Below are 24,988 nucleotides of genomic sequence, written 5' to 3'. Positions count from 1 at the left end.
TTGAAATGTCGGCGACTCCGCAGTCGGGGCAAGAGCTCCGCACATACAAACATGAAAACATGCCTATCTTTCTATGTGCGGACTATTAAAATGCAGTTTTGCGAATTCCCCAAAAACGTAGACTTACAGAGAGGTGTAAGTGTACCTTTGTGAATCAGGCCCTGCAAATCAATATCAATCCTAAGAGACAGACAAATCGTAGATGTACAGGACTCAAGTAGATAGACAGACTGACGCACTGATGGAAACAGACACTCTGATGGACAGAGACCGATAAGAAAGGCCCAAGAGATAGTGCTGATAGACTTGAAGAAGGGATCCCCTCCCACGCAGATAGAGTGATAAAGATGGAGATCTGCTCCCCTAGACCCCCACCCAAACACTCCCCACTCACTAATAGAGCAGATAAGGCTGCAGGTGGACCGCCTTCCACCCACTCGCACGCATAAGAGGGATATATTGCCCCCCCCCCACCCAAAAAAAAAATACAGCGGGAGCTGAAAGAATTGTGGTTCATGAATAGGCCTCTCCCTTTTTCTGCTCCCAGGCTGGACTGTGTGATCTCTCTTGGCTGCTTCCCTTTTACACTGCTAAAGAAGCCGTTGAAATAAAAGCTTGGAGGCTGTCAAAAGGCACCCAAGCTTCCTACGAGTGCCCCCCACCCCTTGCACCCCCTGCAGCTCTGTACTCTTCACGCTCCTAATCCAATTGGTAATTTACTTTTCATGGCTCTCCTCTCACAGTGTGACCTTCCACCCGGGAAGCGCATCACTGTGGTCTGGGAGCAGGCGCGAGAGCACCCCGGGACCGAGATAAAGGCCCTTCTTCTGCTCTCTGCACCCCTTTCTCCTGCGCCCCACTCTTTGCTTTTCCTTCCTCATTTTACAGGGAGCCCAAACAGGCAGAGCACTCTCAGAGGCAGAGTAATCCGAAAAACAAACACCAACCTTTCTTGTTTTAGGGAGCCTGGAGGGGGCCAGATTATTGTCAGAGTGTGTTTGGGCTCAGGGCTGCTTAACCTTGGATTAAAAGATCACTTTAGGGGTTTCAAAGCTTTAGCATCCTTTGAAGGTTTCATTTTTTACTCAAAGGGGCAAATTGGAGAGGGGGCGGCTGGCTAGTGTTTTTTATTCATGATCACGTTGGAAGTTTGGGCAAAGTGCTTTTAGGAGTATAAAAATGGCCCTCGCAAGTCATTGCGTGCAAAGCGTTTCATCTCTTTGTTCGCCACAGAGAGGCTGGCCATCTACGGCCCCTTTGTCACCGATAGCCATTGAAGGCCACTCAGATCTTGTTAAAATGTAGAGTCAGTATCCTCAGCGCTGTGTGGGAAATGGCCTTCCCTAATGACAGGTCAGAGTCTCAGACTGCACAGGGCGAACTGAACCACACACTGCCTTTCCCACCCTAAGATAATCTTCTTGATTCCCCTTGCAGGCTTCAATGCTTGAGTACGTATTTTTTTGTAAAGCATTTTGTTTTTCCATGCGTATTCGTGAAAATTATGATATTCTGTCATTTTTTAACTTCGGTACAAAGCAGGCTACCTCGCTGGTTAGTGCTGTGGTGTAATGAGTGTATTGAGCCCTGTCAAATAAATTGGGGAGTCACATCAGGTGTGAAACCCCGTCCACAAGTAGATCTTTATCACCTCGAAACCGAAGTGAAAAATTTAGCACAGGGGAGTGCATAAATGCTATTCTTAAAAAGCATTTTTACCTGTTCCCTCCACCCCTGCACAGGTATTTATCCATAACATATCCACAAGGCAAAGATAGTGCATTCATCTTAATTGAGTCCTTGAGGGAGAAAGCAGACATGTAAACCAACAATCACCATGAAGAGCACACGCAGCCATCCTGACGTGGAAGGAACCAGCTGCCAGAGGAGATCATTAACAGAATCGTGCTTCACTGTCGGGACGAATTTGCAGCAAAATGTATACAGCCCATCCTGTATATCACCCTATATGCAAGATATTAGTGCCACATATGTAGCGGTCATCATACTTACCACAGGACTGCCAAGTAGTGACTCCTGGAGACTGTAACAACCCTCTGCCAAGGGCATGTATAACACAGCTATCAAGGGCAGAAGGAAACAACATGTTCATGGAGCCTGCAAACCTCCAGAGCCATCAGCATAACTAAATCTGAACACAGAACAAACAGCAAAATGCAGGCGGTTTCAACTACCGCCATAGGCTGAGACTAAGGTTCTCTGCAACAAGATAGAAGCTACATGTGAGTACAATCCACAGATCACTCAGAACCATGGAGAAGTGAGGGAAGTAACCAGGAAAAGAGAAGAAGGAGCGAGTAATAGATATGAGCAATATTCAGTATTGAAACCAGGGGGCCGTGGTCTGGCATGATGGCCAATCGGTACCGTCCTCCCGGATCTCCTCGCCAGCCCTAATGTAATCCATCATTTACCCTGGTTTATTCACCCCTAAATTGAGACAATCTAGCAGAATCTACCTTACACCCCCTGTTCGTTGCCTGGAGGGGTGGCCTCCTAAGATAAAGCGATAGCAGGGGCAACAGAGAAAGTAATGTGCCTACCTCGCAGCTATGGCATTGTTCAGGCTGGAACGGGGGTAGATTTTAGGTGCTGCCCCTTTCTCCTGGATGCTTGGAGTGTGAGAGATTGCATCGGTGAGGAAACAGCCATTGTGCACTGACAGCCTTCCCCGGGTGTGGCTAATGAGGAGGCTGAACTCTTTCAGTTTGGATCACCATAATGGCAAAAGACAAGCCCCATAAACCAGTGCAGGCCAACAAAATAGAGAATTATGCCCTCCCCCTACCATCGGAGGGCGCAGGGGGCGAGAAACCTAAGCTACCACAACCTGGAGAACCTCAACCTCCTACAATGGATGCCCTGCTGAAGGAAATTAAGGGATCATGTGAATTTATGCCGGCAAAAATTGACACTGTGACACTCAAGATGGGTCTATTATGAATCGATGTCAGAAAAATTGGAGAGAATCACGGAGATGGAGTGGCTGGTCACTGAGCTGCAAAGGGAGGTAGGCACACTTAAGACATTGGTCTCTGAACTTAATACGGTCACAATTCGCCTGAACGATCGAATGGAGGACTTGGAGGGTCGGTCCCAGAGAAATAATCTCTGCTTTGTTGGCTTTCCGCAGAAGGTTGAGGGGCAGTCCACTGAGCAGTTTGTAGAAGGCTGGATAGCCAATACATTACAACCCAATGACCATCTAGGTTTTTCACCATTGAGCACGCTCACCGAGCACTGGCTCGGGTGCCTAAGCCAGGGGCACCGCCTCCGGCCATAATTGACCGGCTCTTGAACTTTGGTGATAGGGATGCAATACTACAACATGTCAGAGTGAACTGAAAGAAGCCCCCCATTTGAGAACAATAACATCATGATTTTCTTGGACTATACCGGAAAAGTACAAGATCTTCATAAGGATTACATGCCAACAAAGAAATGACTCAGGGAGGGGGACATCCGGTATAGCCTAATATTTCCAGCGAAACTGCTAGTCTAACATGAGGGGAGAACCCACTTCTTTATTACCCCGGAGAAAGCTAACGAATGGCTTGATTCTTTGGGCCATGTACCACTCAAGCAACTAAGCACTAGCAAGTCTAGTAACACTGGGGCACCTCGCAGGAGTGCGAGGATATAGAGGTCCAGTGCGGACTTTGAATAAAGCTCGGATCCTTGACAAACTGGAAAGATACTTGTCTGTCCCGAAATTATCATCAAAATGTATGGGTGTTTGATTATTCACTGGCAGGAGACTGCAGGCTGGGAAGCGGGATACGTGGCATGCTGAGGGTAAGATAGATAGTACAGATGACCTGGACTCATGGCCTCCAAGTGGAAGTTTGTGACCTGGAATGTAAGAGGACTAGGTCATACTGATAAACGAAAACAAATATACTCATACCTCCGGTGCTATGGGGTGACTATGGTATTTCTGCAGGAGACCCATACCTAGGGAAACTGCATTACATCTCAAAACGCAGGTGATCGAGTCAAGTGTTCACCATCTCTTACTCTAGTTTTGCCTGGGGGGCCCTGACGTTGGTGGCCCCGGGGTCCACTTTGTGGCTCGGGGTATTGCCTTAGATCATAATGGGAGGTACACCATAATCGCAGGACATTGTGTGGCAGAGATATTTGTTCAATTAATGTCTATGCGCCGAATAGGAAGGAAACAAATTTGTCACTATGATTGCTCGAGATTTCATTAAAAATAAGATCCATTTAATTAAAGAACCTTATGAGTGAAATCTAGGCCTAACCAAAAGCTGCATTTTAAACATGCACTTTCTTTTCTAAACTTTGCATGACCCGTATTTACTTAACTTGCTTGATTGCTAACATTGACAAATTCCAGGAAAGCTTTAATTCAGAAGAAATGTTTCCATCATAATCTTTGCCTGGCCTTTGCATGACACAAATGTCCTATGCTGCCAAATAAAGCTATATTATTTTATTCTTTTTAACCGCTTGACCTGCCTTGGAATCTGAAAACTTGCTAAACTAATCTGAAACTGACTTTTTTATGGATAGGCTTTAGTGTGAAGGTGTGTGAGAATAAGTATTTCTAAACTATTTGTGCTTAACAGTTACACATGTCTTTTCTTTCAGAAAGTAAGAAGCCTGAGAAAATAATTTGAAATAGTAACCAATGTAGACATGTTGTCATATGTATCTTATGCTTAGAACTATCTTTGTTAGATGTTACCATCTCAATAGAAACTGTTCCTGTCCCACAGACTTTCTTGCTAGTGGTTGGCTCTCGAATATCCTGGATGAAACAATTATAATAAAATGTATTATTGTGTTTTTATTATATAAGGTGTACCAGGGAAAGAACAAATAGCAAGCAGCATGCAAGCTCGCTCTCACATTCAGATTCAATCTCTCTGTGCTACTCAGACAGACTTTGCTCTCTACCTAATGTATTCGCTAGAATAGTCTGTTACAGTATTCTTCATGAGTACTGATAGCTTTGGTGGCTAGACTGCCTCTCAAACTCTTATTCCTTTTTATATTTTCTAACTAAAATTATTTACTCTTACTGATTTAGAATACTAGAATAGGGACATATTTCGGGACATGCTTTATGCAGTGCTCTGTAAAGTTTATTAGACAAACAATGATGAGATTTAAAACTTATGAGAAGTAATACTTTAAAGTTAACTAAAACTATCTTTATTGACTCCTGACAAGAGACATTTGACGTATTGAATTGATAAATGCACCATGTTAATTCTACCCCATACCCAAGCTCCCCTCATAGGCATCTTAGAGTTGTGGAGTACTTTATAAATGTATAATTCTCTGTGCTCCCAAAAAGTTGGAAGCAGAGGAAAGGTTAGTGTGGCTGGGGAAATACGCTGTAATAATTTAAAAGTGCCCAAATTTAGATTAAGCCCAATTGCCCAGAACCCTTTTGCTGGGACTTATGAGGAGCAGTTTATGAAGCGATTGCAGATTGCGGTTGAAGTACTGGTGAAATTAACGCGTGTGAGTATCAGTAGGGTGATGCGCCAACATTGTGTATATTGTGATTTGTATTGAGAATTGTTTAATGCTGTTTTGAATTGTAATTGCTATGGTTTATGCTTTATGTGCTTTGATAAAGAGATAAAGAGGTTATCAGACTAAAAAAATAGTCTAAGATCCTGTGATAGAGCTAGAGATATACAGAGAAAATAAGAGAGTTTCTTGTCTGCTGAAGAGAAGTGTAAGTCATGAGACGTTATTGACTTTACACATGGATAGGGATGTAGTTATTTGTTGTGATTGTACTAACTTTAACTGGTGTTTGTGAAGCCTGATGCGCAGAGGTGACACCACATTAATTAGGTGATTTCCGGAAGGTCGAGAACTCATCACTGTGAGTGGAAAATTCTTTTTCATTGGGAATCGGAAGGTGTAAAACCTAGTTCCAATTGTTGAATTGTACGATCGGTTTTCTTTAGAAGAAGAAGACAAAGATTGATGTAATTTTATATTGCTTCGTTATTAGTTTTGTCTTTTGTTTTGTTTGAAGGAGAAAATTGTGAAGGAGGGTGAACTGCTGCAAGGAGTGGGTTGTTTTGTCAAGTTGTGCTGCCTTGGTATTGGTCGGTTGTTAACGCCACACTGTGATTGGTTGAATCTCAGCAAAAGTTGCAAAGTCATTGGTTAATTGAATTGCTAAGCTGCATTGTGATTTGATAAAAGGGGTTTTGTGTTCTGACGTATACAGAATAATTTCAAAACAATTGAGAACCATAATTTTGATTAGTGAATTTGTTGAAATAAAACCAAAACCATGACGTTTTCAAACCTTTAAAGAGTCTAATGAGAGGTGATGTAATAGTTCCAATTAGGCATGACAGGAAACACCTCCTGAGGGTATGCCAGCATATCATATGATGATTGGAGAAGTGTTACATACATGTGTTTGGCTTCGTCAATGGTGCAAGATCACTGAAAAAGAAAGGACTGTGTTTTCCTAGATGGTGGGCATTTATTTTAGGAAACATTGGAAGATTCCATGAAGTTTTACATGACATGAAGCTTCATCCTAGACCTACACGATTTGAAGCACTTAGTGAATGGGAGAAGGTGGCACAAATTAAGGACAGAGAAAGATTTAAAAAACAAACTAAGAGAGAGTAGTGAGAAATTATGCAGATGCAGTTTGGGAAGAATAAGCAAAGTTATGGGGTAAGGTTACAGTGGAAGGTGCTAGCTTATATCCCGTAATTACCAAAGAAGAAAGCACAAAACCTAAAGAATCTGAAAAGTCTATAAGGAAAAAGATTAAAGGGGATCAAGAAGTGAAAACTGAAACAAAAATGGATTCAGATACTGATAAGGGTGATGATATACTAGATGAACTCTTGGCTACACGTCTGCCACCGTATGTGGGTCCTATGCCAAATGATAGTGCTCAATTAGTAAATAATGTGACCATAACTACAGCTCCAACACATCCAGGTATTCCACAAATAAATAGTCCAATGCAAGCCATAAAGCAGCCTGCAAATATACAGCCTGTATTAGCTCAACCAATTGTTGCACAGCCTGTTATTACATAGCCTGTAACTCTGCTAGCAGTTGCAAGTACTCCAGCACCAATGAGTATAGCTCAAATGGTGACACGAACAGATGTTCCACTTACTATGTTTACTGCTCCAGCACAGGCTACTGAAATGATTAATCTTCAGACCGGGCCTGCACTGATTATACATACTCCAGCTGCAGTAGTTCAGGAAACAACTGGGGGTACACCAGTAAATGTTTTTTTTTCCAACATCACAAAATTCACAGTTTTTAGTAGGGACACCTCCATAAACCATTCAAGTTTTAGGAGGCGGAGGAACATTTGTCTTCGCTACACAGAAAGTACCAAGTGAATGTAACTTAGAAGGTGGTTTATTTCTTCCTTGGTTTGAAGACGTTGGCAGAAATTGTGTGAAAGTTGAGGATTCAGAAAGACCAAGTACAAGTTGAAGTTCAGATACTAGCCCCACTCCTGAAAAGGAGCGACCTTTAAATGTGCCCAAGCAAAAAGTTGAATTTGGTGAAATTATTATGGGATGTTTGAAGTTTGATCACATAAGTAAATATCAAGAAAAAACATTGATTTATTTATGCAGAACAATTACAGTTACAAGAAAAGCTGCAAGTGATCATGACAGATTAACTGAATTGACAAATAAATATGAGGTTTATATTTCTTAAAGCATACCATTACAGAGAAGTTTTAGGGTGCAATTAGATGATGAATCAATTGAAAGCATGTTTTCTTCAGGAATGCAAATTCATCTCACTAAATAAATAAAATGCGTACGCAAATGGAGTGAATTTCACAAATTTGAAAACAAATGGTCACAAAGACATGAAAAGAAAAAGAAATAGGTAGAATACATTGAGGAGAACAGAAAACAAGCAACACAAACAGAAAAGAAAAAAACAACTACAGCCTACCCTTTAAAGGAGTTATCAGTTAGAGAGTTTGTACATGTCCCGTGGAGTAGGGGGGACCTTGCATCATTTATGAACCATTTTCCAAATTTGAGAGAAAGCCCAATGGAGTGGTATACACAGGTGGAGAGATTTGACAAGATCTCAAAGGTGTTGTGTGTTGATTTGAATAAGCTTTTCGATATTGTGGTTCAGAGTGATTTATGGGCAGAGTGTAAGATTGCTGTTCAATGGCCAGATGCAGAACCAGCGAGAGATCTTGTCACAATTGTGCCTTTGCCTGTGGTGATAGTATAATGACATAGGCAATAACAGTTTTGAAAGACAAAGTTCAACCTAAGGAAAGATGGATTGACATTGAATTGAATGCAGCAGGAAGTTAAGGAAACTGTGCCTGAATTTCATGAAATGTTGATGAATGCATTTCAGCAGCATACAGGACAGACACATCTTGATCCAACAGATATGGGATTTTTCATCACACAGTTTTGGCTTGGTTTGAGGCCTGAGATTTGTCAAACATTCAACAATATGTGATTTGTTTCCAGACAAAGGGGGTAATTCCGACCCCGGCGGCCGCCGTGCGCCGCCCGCCGGGCGGAGACCGCCAGAAGACCGCACCGCGGTCAAATGACCGCGGCGGTCATTCTGACTTTCCCGCTGGGCGAGCGGGCGACCGCCAAAAGGCCGCCCGCCCAGCGGGAAAGCCCCAGCAACGATGAAGCCGGCTCCGAATGGAGCCGGCGGAGTTGCTGGTGTGCGACGGGTGCAGTGGCACCCGTCGCGATTTTGAGTGTCTGCTAGGCAGACACTGAAAATCATTATGGGGCCCTGTTAGGGGGCCCCTGCACTGCCCATGCCTGTGGCATGGGCAGTGCAGGGGCCCCCAGGGTCCCCACGACACCCGTTCCCGCCATCCTGTTCCTGGCGGTTTTTACCGCCAGGACCAGGATGGCGGGAAGGGGGTCGGAATCCCCATGGCGGTGCTGCGAGCAGCGCCGCCATGGAGGATTCTTTGGGGCAGGGGTAAACCGGCGGGAAACCGCCGGTTGCCCTTTTCTGACCGCGGCTTTACCGCCGCGGTCAGAATTGCCCATGAAGCACCGCCAGCCTGTTGGCGGTGCTTCCGCGGCACTCTGCCCTGGCGGTTTTCAACCGCCAGGGTCAGAATGACCGCCAAAGTCTTTGGATGAGATTTTAAACTATGCACAGTATTGCAGAGATGAGCAGGAGACAAAACAGCAGAAGATTAAGGAGAAGTTTATGTTTGGCCAGACTAAGGGCCTGATTACGACCGTGGCAGAGGGGATTACTCTGTCACAAATGTGACGTATACCCCTTCCTCCATATTACAAGTTCCATAGGTTGTAATGGAACTTGTAATACGGTGGGCAGGATGTCCATCACATTTGTGATGGAGTAATCCCTCCGCCAAGATCGTAATCAGGCCCTAAGTTTGAGCAAAGAGGTATTCAGAATCAGACGCTTGTTAGAAATGTTGGCGCAGTTCAAGATGTAAGTGGAATAGAAACAGGTTGTTTCCAAGCAGGAATGCAGGGTGTGCAGGGAGGAATGATGGTGCCAACCTCAGGGAAGAGGAAGAGGTGCACCTATTGATCAGAGTACAGGTGTTGATGTTGAAACGCTAAAGAAGATGGCATCTTGTCACCTGTGTAACAGGGTGGGGTATTGGAAACAGAAGTGTAGGCTCAATCCGGATAGAACTGCCAATAATCAGATGCAGGGAGTAAATCAAATGCAAATGCCGAATATTCTTGTGCAACAAATGCAAGTGACAGTGCAAAATTAGGCTCAAATGGTACTCATTTCACATGCACATATGGTCCAATCTAATGTGAACAGTGAAAAGTTAAATCAAAACATTTGCCGAAAATACATTGAAAAATAACGCAGGTTCAAAATCAAAATGCAGTCCAGCAATTTCCCATGTTTGATAATATTGAGATGTTTAGATTCAGGCATGTCACAGTGATGGTGTCTGAGATGAGATAGGATGCATGCTTGGCGCTTTCTTAGAGGTAGACCAGAGAGGACCATTTGTTGAAGGTGAGGTGAATGGCCACCAAGTGTAATTTCTGATTGACACAGGAGCTACCCGTTGCACTGTGAGAACAGCAGAAGTACCAGACCTACCACTCTAGGGAAAAAGAGATCCAAGTTGTGAGAGTTACAAACAGACAGATTACTGACCCAATTTCAAAAGAAGTAATACCTGTGAAATACGTTCCTTTGAAGAAAATTATCGGTTTGTGTTGGTTCAAGTACTGTTAACCTATTGGGGAGAGATTTATTGTGCATTTTAAACTCCACCTTCTACTGTACACTGCAAGGAGTGTAGTTTCAAACCCATGATGAGGACATATATTTTAAAATTGTCCAATAAGAGACAGTAGGGCTCTACCAATGGTTAACAACAAAGGACTTACCTGCAGATTTAATTAGGACAGTTAATACTGAAGTGTGGAATTTCACCGGAAAGGATATTGGATTAATCAGATGAGTTGAACCAGTCAAAATAAACATAAAGCCAAATATAGATTTCCCTAGAACAGCACCCTATTACATGACACCTGAAGTGATAGAGGGAATAACACCCTTGATCTATGACATGCTGGAAAAGCGCACTTTAAGGGAGATAATTGGGAGTCCTTGCAACTCACCAATTATGGGACTGTAAAATCCTAATGGGAAATGAAGAATAGTCCAAGGCCCGAGGAAGAAGTAATACCTGTGAAATACGTTCCTTTGAAGAAAATTAACAGTTTGTGTTGGTTCAAGTCCTGTTAACCTATTGGGGAGAGATTTATTGTGCATTTTAAACTGCACCTTCTACTGTACACTACAAGGAGTGTAGTTTCAAACCCATGATGGGGACATAGATTTTAAAATTGTCCAATAAGAGACAGTAGGGATCTACCAATGGTTAACAACAAAGGATTTACCTGCAGATTTAAATAGGACAGTTGATACTGAAGTGTGGAATTTCACCGGAAATTAATTTGGATTAATCAGATGAGTTGAACCAGTCAAATAAACATAAAGCCAAATATAGATTTCCCTAGAACAGCACCCTATTACATGCCACCTGAAGTGACAAAGGGAATAACACCCTTGATCAATGACATGCTGGAAAAGTGCACTTTAAGGGAGATAATTGGGAGTCCTTGCAACTCACCAATTATGGGACTGCAAAATCCTAATGGGAAATGAAGAATAGTCCAAGGCCCGAGAAAGGTAAAAGATCCTAATCCCATGTTGTCTTGTGGTACCTAAACCAGCCACCAAACTTTATCAAATTCCATGTACAGCTGAATGGTTTACTATGATTATTGTTCTCTGCCAGCCTTTCTTCTCGATTCCATCACACAAAGGCAGTCAGTACTTTCTTTCCTTCATATTTCGAGAGAAATTATTAGAATAGTGTTGTGTCCCACAAGGGTCGACAGAGAGCCCCTCAATTTATAACCAGAACTTGAAAAAAGAATCTAGAATCTTTGAGCTTGCCTCAAAGTTCAATCTTAGTGAGTATCTGAAAATGAGTCCTCCTAAAACAAAGAGAAACGTCAAGATGTTTGTGGGAAGGGTTGGCTACTGTAGTCAGTAGATGCCCAACTTTTCCTTGGTGGCCAAACCTTTATTGAGGTTGACGGACAAAGATGTACCAGATCTGATTCCATGGAACAACAAGTGCATGAAAGCAATCCTAGAGCTGAGAGAAAGTCTCTGCTGTGCCCCGGCACTGGGAATGTCAGATTATGCAACAGATGTTATTCTATTTTGCAGTGAGAGGAAGGCATACGCTCTGTCAGTGTTAACCCAAATTCATGAAGATGCCAAAAAGTCTGTGGCATATTTCTCTGTAACTCTTGATCGTGTAACTGCAGCTTTGCCTGGGTGCCTAAAAGCAGTAGCTGCAGTGAGTGTAAGCCTCGAAAAGTTCAAAACATTGTGATGGGATATCCTTTAATAGTAATGGTCCCTCACTCAGTCAATGTATTGCTTACAAGAACTAAAACACAGCACCTTACTAATTCAAGACTAACCCGATAAGAGCAGCAGATTCTGATGGGAAGTAATTTTGTGCTGAGAAGATGTCAAGTACTGAATCCTAGCACATTGTTATCCATCCTAGTGGGAGAAGATTATTTTGAACATGATTGCTTTGATATCATTTACTGATGCACCAAACTCAGACCAGACATAAAAGGTGAGCCTTTAAAAACTCCAGATTATATCCAATTTGTGGATGGCTCATGCAAAAGAACAAATGCAGGTTCTTTGAGAGAAGCTTGTGCAGTTTCACAATTCAAGAAATATGAGAAGCTTCATGGCTTCTAGGTATTTCTTCAACTAATTTCCCTTACCAGAGCTTACAGTTTGACAGAACAAATGAGAGTGACTATATTTACAGACAGTCAGTATGAATTTGGTGTTGTCCATGATTTTGGGCAATTTTGGTCACAGCGAGGTTTTATGACCTCATCTTGTTCGGCCACTAGAAATGGGGAACACGTGAGAACATTATTAGAAGCTTTACAACTCCCCACTGAAATTGCTATTGTAAAATGTGCAGCACATAGGGGTGACAGTAGTTACGCCACAGTCGGCAACAGGTATGCTGATGAAGTGGCATGCTATTGTGCAATTGTGGCCTGCACATTTGACAGTTCATTTATTAATGAAAATCCAGGAGAAAATATATTTTCCATGATGTTGAGAGTGGCTGATAATTGGGATGAATTGAGATTAATGCAAGAAAATGCACCAGAGATGGAGAAACAGGGTTGGGTCAGAGCAGGATGTGGGATAGATAAGTATAATGTTTGGGTTGCAGTGGATGGAAGACCAGTATTACCAGACAGTTTATTATCTCCAATGACAAGACATTTCCACGGCCCAATTCACCTAGGTAGGGAAGCAATGATCTGAATCTTTAAACAGTTCTGGTTTAACCCTAGATTCAGAGCCCAAGCAGAGAAATCGTGTCATCAATATGTAGCACATCAACAAATGAATGTAGGCAAACAAACACACGTTACATTAAGTCATGAAGAAATATCAGGAGGTCGCATTCAGTAGGATGCAGATGGACTTCATTGAAATGCCCATTTGCAATGAGTTGAGATATGTACCGGTGACTGTCTGCATCTTCTCCAGACAGGTGGAAGCTTGTTGAACTAGGGGAAATGATAGTCTCACTGTAGCATAGTTACTGTTTGGAGAATTAATACCTAGCTATGACATGCTTGTCTCTCAAGAGTCACACTGCAATACTCACTTTAGCAGTGAGCTTATAAAAATATTGTGTGCAGCATTGCAACAGAAGCTCCATTGCAGTTATCCTCCAGAAGCTTCAGGCACTGTAGAAGAACTTAACAGGACAATTGAGTCAATATTGACAAAAATCTGTGCTTCCACTTCTCTCAAATGGCCTGATGCTTTGCTTCTAGTGTTGGTGAGTCTATGAAGTGCACCAGAAAGGAAAACTGGTTTATCGCCCCATGAGGTCATTATGAGCAGAGCAATGAGATTACCTACAGTTCCATCAAATGCCATTGTAAATATTACAGATTACACAGTGCTCGATTAATAGAAAGGGTTGGCTGATGTGGTACATTCTTTCTCTCGGCAGGTTGAAGCTGTTACAGCAAATCCAGACCAGGAGCAGTGTCATGACCTTAGTCCTGCCGATTAGGTCTTAGTCAAGAAGCATGTGAGAAAGTCCTGTCTAAAGCCTTGTTGGAAAGGCCCCTATCAAGTAATACTAATCTTGAATACAGCAATCAAAGGTGCTGTAATCCCAAACTAAATACACACTTCACAAACCCAGAAAACAAGAGACCCTTTTGAAGAAATAGTGTTCTGTGAGGCAGAACCAAGAACACTGGTGTACGTGCTACTGCACGTTGTACGAGAACAGATTCGAGAGAGAAAAGACTGTGATCAGAAACAACAAAGAAGGAGTAAGGGGTGAAGAGGTTCAGCTATCAAAGAGCTCACAGAGTGGCACTGGAGAAGAACTGTTAACACAGTCTGATGAAGTGACTTCTGAAACAGTTGAGAACAAGCTGAAAATCTTGGTGATCCAGTACAAGGAACAAGTTCTGGAACAAAGATAAGAAGTGTTCCACATAACAAAAGATGGACAAAAGCTTACTATAAAAAGAAATTAAGAATGAGTGTCAGCTGTATCAAAACCACCGACAATCAGACAAGAATCAGAGTCAAGTGGTATAAGTGACACAGAAGAAAAACCAAACACACTCAGAAGAGCAAAAAGATTTAGAGTTCCTTGTCGAAGATGTTTGTCATCTGAATGGACACACAATGTAAGCCAAGTTTTAAACGCTCCTATTTCTGACTTGCTTGATTGAAGCAAAGAAGTGCTAGAACCTCCTTGAAAGCCCTTGATTGAAAAGAAATATTGATGTGCACATTAAAAAAAAAGAAATAAAAGACTGAGACATTTTATGAACTGTTCATGAAATAAAAAGACTAATAAAACAAGTCTGATTGTAAAAGAACATAAGAAAAGTGCAGAGGTCGGAGGTAGAAGCTGAAGAGTAAGGTTAACATTTTAGAAGAACACAGAGTAGGGATAACAATTGTCTATATGAAGATATTATCATTAACAAAGACTAAAAGGCTACAAACAAAAAAGAAGCAAAACAAAGAAAAGACTAACTCAATAAGAAACTAAACTAAAGAAGAATAAAATAGTATTATTCAACTTTAACAAAAACAATACAAATTTTCTATCACAAATGATTTATTGGTAGTTGATATGATTAAAGAGAAACATGTGTACTGCTCACTGAGATAATTGTAAGATATTTTTAAGAACTTTATTTACACTCATAGCTTAGGTAGGAGTATCAATAGTCTTAGTTGTACACTTCACACCTGATGCAGAGAAATCTACAGTAGAATATATGAATGCAACATCTAGGCCAACTATAGATAAAGATGAGTTGAAAAAATAATTTGTAGATTACTTGAATGACGATTACTCAATGAATGTTTACTGTAGACTAATTCAAGAATACACTAAAGCCACTGACGTTGAAGAAGGTTATGTAAAGTTTCCTATCATCATAGTCCACTTGCCTATGCTATCTCATGTAGTATAGTTCTTAGTTTAGTGTATAGACAAGGACATTTTGAATACTATTATTCAAACTTTGACATAGTACTTTCCAAAGTTCCACTAATGAAAAGTATGAATTTACACTTACGAACTAGAGACATGGAGAATGCATGACATTACTTTAGACCGTTTCATCCTGTAAACACTGTTAAAGTACATGAAAATAACTTAAAATGCTTAACGAACTCACAGGAAAAAGCCTCCAATCTAATGTTTGAAGAGAGAAATGATCAATTTACAAGAAGTGCTTATACGAAAGAGGATGTTTAGAAGAAGGTGTGGAGAAAAAGAGAAGATGAATTTAGAAGGAAAATGTCTTTCCTAAACTTAAATTAGATAAAAGACACAAAGGGAAAGTATGTGCATTTTAAAAGGAGAATTAGTGGGAGGAAGACACCAGCGAGAAATAGTAATTGTGAGCATGTGTTTGAATTGTCTGGAGGAACATGGTAAATTTTGCAAACAGATGATCCTACAATACCTGGAGTATACTTTATATGTGGAGAAAATGCATACTTTAGACTGCCTGCTTATTGGAAGGGTATTTGCTACTTAGGCTTATGTTTTCCAAACCTGTATCATTTACAAAGCTTAGATGCAATAGTAATGACACCAGCACACAAAAGATATACATGGAGTGTGAATGAGGGAACACAGCTAGTGAGAGACAAATCTAGAACAATTATACCTGCTGTGCGAGTAGTTTTGAATGATGAGAAAATCAGAAAGCTTTCAAGAGTAGTTTAAAGATTAGCAACTAGTACTGCTGGCGCTTCATTAGTAGAAAACAATAAGCTTTTAGCAATTACATCTATCGTTTTTCCAAACCGCTATGCCTTAGACAGCTTACTAGCTGAGTAAGGCAGAGTCTGCATGATGCTGCAAATTGAGAATTGTATATATATTCCACATGAGAGTAGAAAGATGGTAGAGTATACAAAGAGTACTTATGACTAAAGCGTGATCTTGAGCCTCTAGAAACTACCAGTATAGTTCAAAGTCCTGCAAAAGGATTCATTAAGGTAGCTAGTTGGCTAAATACAATAAGAGAAGGAATTCTTAAAACAATATTAGTTCCTGTATTAATATTAGTAATCTGCTTCCTTGCATACACTGGCAATAAAGGTAAAGGAAATGATTTTGATAAGGAAAAGAATTAGAGACATGAATACAAGAATGAAGAAAGGTTTGGAATTGAGTAACTGAGTGAGTGAAGAATATAAGACACTGAAAGAAAGCGTAAAACCATAAAAGGAAGCTACAAGATACTGAAGAAGCAGATGAAAGTGAGCTCTAACAAATACATTTTGTGAATGAACTATTGTGATTGTTCCAAACCATCAGAAGGGCGGAGTTGCTAGAGATTTCATTAAAAATAAAATCAATTTAATTAATGCCCCATTTGAGTGAAATCTAGGCTGAAGTATGCTTCTTGTATTCCAAAACATTCAAAGATGATGCTTTGCCAAGATAAATGTTTATTGATAAATCCTCAGAGAAAGAAACTCCATCCACAGTAAATACAGATGTCATCCAGCCTTCACCTCTCCAACTGTCATCTACATGGAACACTCAGTCCAGAAGGGACAAAGATGATCACAGTTGGAGGGGGAGACGGACTATACCAAACATAACTAAGTAAGACAAAATACAAACTATACAATATACACAATAACAAAATAATATATAATAAGCATTGCTAATACCTACCTATGACATACTACACCACCTCCCCTCCCATCAATGAAAACAAACACCAAAACAACATGAAAATGATACAATCACCCAATTCTTACAACTCTATTAAGGTTCCATATACGACCATCATCAACCTTAATAGCACCTTTGAAGACTTTGACAACCTTAAGAATTTTACTGTAGTGAGATTGACCTGCCCTAAATTTTCCCGGTAATTTAATCTTGACACAGTCACCTATATTTACATGCAATTTCTTTACCGATTTTCTCGTGTCATAATTTTTTTTCCTCTTGTTTTGACAATCTAATTCTTTCTTTAGTGCCAAGCTTTTACACTTATCATAGTCAAATTGTTCCTTTACATAGGAATTGACCCACGGCAGACACATCTTAGTGTGAGGAATCCTCTTTCTGAACATTAGAAAAGGAGATGCATTTGTGCTAGTGTGAGGAGTAAATCTATATTCCTCAACTCGATTCTTTATCATTTTTTCCCACTCTTTACCAATCTGTTTTGCCAATTGGATGGTTTCTTTAAGAGTCCTGTTAAATCGTTCTACCATGCCATTGGATTCTGGATGATACAAAGCACACTTTTTTTGAACAATTCCTCTAGAATCTAAAAAATTCACACATTAACTTGGAGGTAAATTGAACTCCATTGTCCGATAATGTACATTTTGGATTTCCTTCTCTCCCAAATATTTCTGACAAAAAATTCACAACAGTCATAGATGTAATTTCTGAGGTAATTAATACTTCAGGCCAACGTGACAATACATCCATGACAACCAGAACATATTTAGGCGAGCTTCTTGAGCTGATAGGACCCATGATGTCAACTGAAACTTCATCCCACTCATCTTTGGGAACCTCATTTAATACCATAGGCTGAGTCCTAAGCTTCATGGATTTGTCTGCCAACTTACATTCAACACAATCACGAATCATTCTTTCTATTGATAAATCCATGCCTGGCCACCAATATGCACTTCTCATCCTCTCTTTAGTCTTACAAATACCATGATGCCCTCCAAGAGCAATATCCATAAGGCGACTTCGTAAACACGAGGGTGGTATCAATTTACTTCCTCTCATTATCACTCCCCCGTGAACAGACAATTCATTCCAAACTTTCTTAAATTGCAATCCAATATTCTCACTATTACAAGGAGCAATACCAGAAATGAGAAGTCTTTTGATTTCACACAACTCCTCATCACTCTCAGTCTCCTGCAGCCATTCCTCCTCAGAAATGCAACCATCAGTTACTACACAAATCTTAACATCATCCTCGACCCACCATGAGGAATCATTTTCATCTTCAATGTAATCCTTACTCGTCAATCTAGACAAACAGTCAGCAGTCTTATTCACACACCCTGGTAAATACTTCACCACAAAATGAAAATCTTGAAGTCCTACAACCCATTTGCATATACGAGAGGAAATGTTGTCTAAACCCTTCTTCTCAAAAACCTCACGCAAAGGCTTATGATCTGTCTGTATTTCAAAAAACGTTCCCCACAAAAACTGCTTGAATTTTTTAACTGCCCAGTATATAGCCAAAGCTTCTTCTTCAATTGTAGAATATTTACACTCTGCCCCACGCAAACTCCTGGAAGCAAAAACAATATTATTGAACTCACCATTCTTCAACTGTTTCATCACACATCCAAGACCTTTATCTGAAGCATCAGTAGCAACATAGCATGGTAAACCCGGTTGAAAACTACTGAGAGCTTGGGCAGAGGATAATGCTTTTTTTAAATCATCAAATTCTTCTTGGCATTTGGCAGACCAATCAAACTCTACTCCTTTCCTGAGCAAATTCCTGATCGACGAACTTCTCTTGGCAAAATTCGGTACAAACTTAGAATAAAACTCGGCCATGCCTAAAAATACCTGCATATCCTCTTTTTTCTCAGGAGCAGACAAATCAACAATTGTCTTCACTAAATCCCCTTTAGGTCTTACACCATCGCCCGAAATGACATGACCTAAGTACGTAATTTCAGATTTAAAAAACTTACATTTGGTTTCCTTAAGAGTGATGCCTTTCAGTCGGAAAATCTTCAAAACCTCTCTAACACACTGGACATGACGTTCAAGTGTGTCAGTGAAGATGAGAACATCATCCTGAAGAAACTTAACACAAGTCATACCACCCAAAATCTCATTCATGAGTCTCTGAAACACAGAGGCAGCAGAGCAAAGACCAAAAGGCATACGGTTGAATTTATAAACACCAAATGGAGTGATGAATGAAGTCAACAATTTAGACTCATCACACAATGGTACTTGGTGGTAAGCGGAACTGAGATCTAAGGTTGTGAAATATTTAGCATTGCCCAATGACCCAACCATTTCAGCAATATTGGGTAAAGGAAACTTATCTTCAACTACCACTTTATTCAAATTGCGTAAGTCCACACATAGTCTGATGTCACCTGAGCCCTTAGTGGCAACTACAATGGGTGCAATCCATGGAGAAGCTTCTTCCTCTCCAATTATTCCCTCTAACAACAGTCTCTGAAGTTCCTGTTTAACCTTATCTCTTAAGCTAAAAGGAATGTTCCTAACCTTGCACGCTATAGGTGAAGCATTCTCCTTCAATATTATCCGATGTTTGTAGCCCTTGATACATCCAATTTTGGCGCTAAAAACATCACTAAACTCCCTCACAAGTTCATCACCAAAATTATTTACCTTCTGTGTTTGTACCTGTGGTTCAGCATTAGGATTCAAAATTATGCCCAACAGCTTTTGATGTGGCCAACTTAGAATGGTATCCCCTACCACGGGGACATATACCTTACCATTAATCTTGTTACCTTTGAAATTGATAGACGCATTAAAAAAAACCTTCAATTCAATTGGTTATCCACCATAACTATATGGTGTAACATCAGGTTCAAGCAATGTTACTTTACCACAGAAGTATTTGAAGTAGTCGGAAAGAGAAACTAAAGTTAACTTAGCTCCAGAGTCCATCATCATGGAAATATTGATACCCTCTACTTCTACCTTGTCAGCAGGATACTCACAACCAATATGATTTACGCAATTTACATCATTAATCACCTGAAGAATAAAATCATGGTCTTTGTCATCATCACTGTCACACACAATTTCATTAACCTTAGATTTCACTTTCCCAGGCGATCTGCAACATTTAGCAAAATGCCCTTTCTTCCCACACTTATTGCAAACAACAGTAATTGCAGGACAATCCTTACTATTAGCTAAATGAGAAGGCGAATTACACCTAAAACATAACAATTTAGATTTTGCTACGGGAGAAGTCTTAAATTTAGCCTTCGTTTCCACCAGCTGAACAGTTTTATATTCATGCTTGGATTTTCTTAAGTTCTCAATGCATAACTCCGAGTGCTCAATTTGTTTTGTAATGACCAAAACTTCATCCAAGGTTGGTTCACTTTTTGACCACAGTGCTTCTCTGATTTTATCGTTTTTACATTCCAGCATGAATTGGTCACGGATGCGCTCCTCCACACAAGTACCGAATTTGCATTGGCTTGCTAACTTCTCAAAATCCTCCACAGTTTCAGAGTCACTTTGCTTACATTTGCCAAAGTAGTACCTTTGAAGAATTATGGACACTTTAGGTAAGTAGTGTCTATCAAGTTTTAGCAGGATTACTTCAAATTCATTCAAAGACGCATCCCCATCAACACCATCTGGGGATTCAATAGAAGGAAGAGATTCCAAAATTTCCTGACCTTCAGCTCCTAAACAGTGTTGAAGAAGTGACGCTTTTCTGTCTGCAGATAAATTACTCCCACACACTCTAATATAAGTGAGAAAGACTTTCTTCCATTTGTTCCAAGCAATAGGTGGCTCACCAGGTAATGTAAAAAAAATGGAGGAGGTGTTATGTTCTGCATCTTGTGGAAATTATTATTATTATTTTTTTTATTATTTAACTATATTATATACATGTATACTTTATGTTTCTTCAGCCAGGAGATCCAAGAGATAGCCAAAAAAACAAAGCAGATAATAAACATAAATTTGAGTTTTTTATCCAATGTTGCTTTAAAGACTTGGATTAATCCTCATTGTACTGTGCACCTCAGAATATTTGAAGAACGATGTGCCAATTATCTTCAGAAGTTAAGCCACGTCAGAAGTGTTCCCTCGATGCTAAGCATGCGAGTGCGTTGCTTAGAGGCGGAACGCGCTGCAAAGAGCCGTGGCAATGAACAAAATGTTCCCTCATTGCTAAGCACGCGAGCGCGTTGTTTAGAGGCGGCACGCGCTGTCAAGAGTAGTGTCAATGAACAAAAATGTTCTCTCGTTGCTAAGCACGCGGGCGCGTTGCTTAGATGCGGCACGCGCTGCCGAGAGCTGTTACAATGTTTCTTAGCACGCGAATGCGTTGCTAGGAGACACTAAGCGTTTAGCAATTGCGCTAGGTTATATACAACGCAATTGCTTCTCGAGATAATAAAAAAAATTGTTGAAACGCCGAAAGCACTGTAACGCAGAAGCACTATAACCAATCAACAATAGTTGTTGCTCCCAGAAGCTGCCAGGCGGCGCCTCAAAATTTCACAGCATGCTGAAGAAAAAAATTGTTGAAACGTCAAAAGTATCGCAACGCGGAAGCGCCAAAACAAAACATCAAAATGTTGTTTCCTGACTTACACGAACGCCGCATCAATGTATCGGAAGCGCTTGCAGGCAGTATCTGTGTTGAAGTCTCTTTCAAATTCAAAGAAGGTTCAGAAAACCCAGTCGTCGCCAAAAATGAAGTATGCTTCTTGTATTCCAAAACATTCAAAGATGATGCTTTGCCAAGATAAATGTTTATTGATAAATCCTCAGAGAAAGAAACTCCATCCACAGTAAATACAGATGTCATCCAGCCTTCACCTCTCCAACTGTCATCTACATGGAACACTCAGTCCAGAAGGGACAAAGATGATCACAGTTGGAGGGGGAGACGGACTATACCAAACATAACTAAGTAAGACAAAATACAAACGATACAATATACACAATAACAAAATAATATATAATAAGTATTGCTAATACCTACCTATGACATACTACATAGGCCTAACCAAAAGCTGCATTTATTCATGTGTTTTCTTTTCTAAACTTTGCATGACCCGTATTCGCTTTATTCGCTTGGTTGCTACTAATGACACATTTCAAAACAGCTTTAACTCAGAATAAATGTTTCTATTGTAACCTTTGCATGGCCTTTGCATGAAGCAAACATTCTATGCTAAGAAAGAAAGCTATATTCTTTTATTCTTTTTAACCGCTTGACCTGCAATGGAATCTCAAAACTTGTGAAACTAATCTGAAACTTGCTTTTTGTATGAACAGGCTTCAGTGTGGAGATGTGTGACGGCAAGTACGATATAAATATTTGTGCATAATATTCACATAAGTGTCTTATCTTTTGGAAAGTAAGACACCTGAGAAAATAATTTGAAGTAGCAACCAATGTAGAAATGTTGAAAAATGCATCTTATTGGTAGAGCTGTCTTATTAGATGTTACCATTGTTGTGGGTTCAATTCACGCCTTGCTTGGGCACACATGTATTCTAGCTTAGCTTAGGCCTGTGCCCTTTCCCCTACATTTGTGCTCTGATTTCATTTATTCATTTTATTCATTTTTAGTTGCCCTGCTTTTCAGCAGGAATTTTTTCTTTTTCTAATCTGCTGTGATTCTGGAATGCCTTCTTATTATTTTTGTGCACAACATTTTGCCATATGCCTCTGTCCAAGGCTGACAAGAACAGTACATGGTAATCCAGCACTGACACCACAAGAGTATGTAAACATTCTGACACTTAGGCACATGCCCACGTGAGGCCTATTTCAGGGAACAGAAATATGTTTCTTATAAAAACACTGTACACACCAAAGGGCAACACATAGGTAATTCTGGACAGAATATCTATTCATGCTGCATGCCATTTCACTGCTGACCTCATCCCTGTCTCTACAACCAGCTAAGGAGACAGTGGACAGACCCCTATTTTCCAGGTAATGGGGTGGGTGCTCCTCTCATGAATTAAGTACGGACAATTTGGGCTGTCACCACTGTGCTTTCGCTTAGGAGTTAGGGGATAGGTAGAATTCTTATTTATGTTATTCCAATATGCTGTTTTTTTTTCTCACCCATCACAACAATCCTAATCCTGTTTGACTCATTGCTCTAATAATTGCAGCTCATATATTTTATCGTAGATTGCAGTCTTTTCAATAAATGTATTGAAAACCATTCTGCATCTTTTCTTTGGATCGTGTCTGTTTGAGACCTTTGTTAACGAGGGAAATGTGTGAGATTTGTCGAACATGACTTTCCCTGACATGTCACAGTGTCATGTGTTTCTATGTTTGGGCGAGGTGCTTTCTAACTAGCTAAAAAGGTTGGGCCAACAGCTGCCAAGACAGAGTGTGATTGACTCAGTCACCCACAAACACTGGTGCTGCTGCACCGAATCCAGCAGTCTTGTTCCAATAACGAGAGTCCTACGACATGGCACCGTCAACATGGTAAGACACTTATTATTCAGATCCCCTGAGTATCTATTTCTCACACACACGAAAGGTACCCCAAATACTGTTATACGGAGATGTCCATGGTTTTTGGGAAAAATTCCTCCTCAGCTGAATAGGGAGCACCTATCTAGGCTGTTGTTTGTTCAAGCTTGAACCATAAAAGGATTCCGCTATTGGTGTTCCCAACTCTCATACATATTCCTTAATATCGCACAGCCAGTAAATATCTGAGAGAATGGAGACAACATGTCACTAAGTTTCTTTTAGCTAATGGATTAACAAATGAGGGCAGTGATCCCACATTCGTCATTGAAGCTTAAGACACATTCAGAACAGAAATATTTTAATCATGAGTCATCTTCCCAGCAATCAACGCAGACTCAAATACATTTCATACATACAGAATAGCAAATGTACCACCACAATACAGAACATACCAATATTTATAAATACCTTTAAATTATAAAGAACACCAAGATTGGTTTAATGGGACCCTTCCACATGTAATATAACCTGTTAGGTTAGGTACCTTAAGCAATGACAGACCAACATGGCCAACACTGGTTACTTATACACCACATCCCAATGTGCAAGCTTTGCCAGTAGCTGAAGTACGCATATTACACAATGAGCTAGTAACAATATATAGACGCTTAATACAATTTGTAATGCAGACCTTAAGCACCACCCCAGCGAGGACTGCTCCAGCTATAAATCAATTGGCCGTTACAGGGATAAAACCACAAACTGTCCATTCAATAATGGGAAAGCGCCCACTGAGTGAGAGAAGATTTGGCTCTGGGTTGTGCAAAAAACAAACCAGCTGGAAGCAATGTTTCCCCATATGGGACCCTAAAATAAACATGGAATTTTTACAATGTGCTTGCCATTTGGAATGGTTCCCTCAATAGACGATTGTGCCACTTGGGGCACAGTCTTTGCCGCAATATATACCACTACATATGGTACACCAACACTTGCAAACTTACCAGAAGTGTTCAAACAAATTCAAAATTAACATGGGGAAGCCCCGGCCCTGCACTTAAGAATGAAACTGATGCACAATTTTGACATTGTCCTCAATTATTTTAAGCAATATTAAAAGGGAAGCAGCCGCACTGGTGATTCGCCAGCGGCTCTGAGATGTTCCTTTGCGCTGCTGAACATTATTTCCAAAACTTATACTAATATAGGTCGGGATAGTCTGGGGGCCAGACCAACCAAACCTCAATTGCAGAGCACTTCCACTAAGGAGAGTACCGAGCAAGCACAAGATAGTTCTAAAAAATGCTGTTATTGTGTCACAGAACACCGAAGCGACTATGTGAAGCTGAAGAAAGACTCACATTGTTCCTCAGAGACCTTCACAAAAAAGGAAGAGGAACTTCTACATCAAAAGCCCCAATTTCAAAAGAAAATGGTGGCAGCAATGTCAGTCAAAGATGCCACGTGTATTGGGATTGTTGATGAAGAACAGGATGTGGGCAGTGACTCTGCTAGGCAGCGAGACAGGGGTTATAATAAGTTGCCAGAGTCTTATAGATTTTCTGGATGTGACACCGACTAACGACTTCTTTGAAGTCGAAACAGCAGATAGACGCGCC

The sequence above is a fragment of the Pleurodeles waltl genome, chromosome 6 (assembly GCF_031143425.1).
Source record: "Pleurodeles waltl isolate 20211129_DDA chromosome 6, aPleWal1.hap1.20221129, whole genome shotgun sequence".
NCBI classification, from domain to species: Eukaryota; Metazoa; Chordata; class Amphibia; order Caudata; family Salamandridae; genus Pleurodeles; species Pleurodeles waltl.
Note: the sequence above shows the minus strand (reverse complement) of the source record.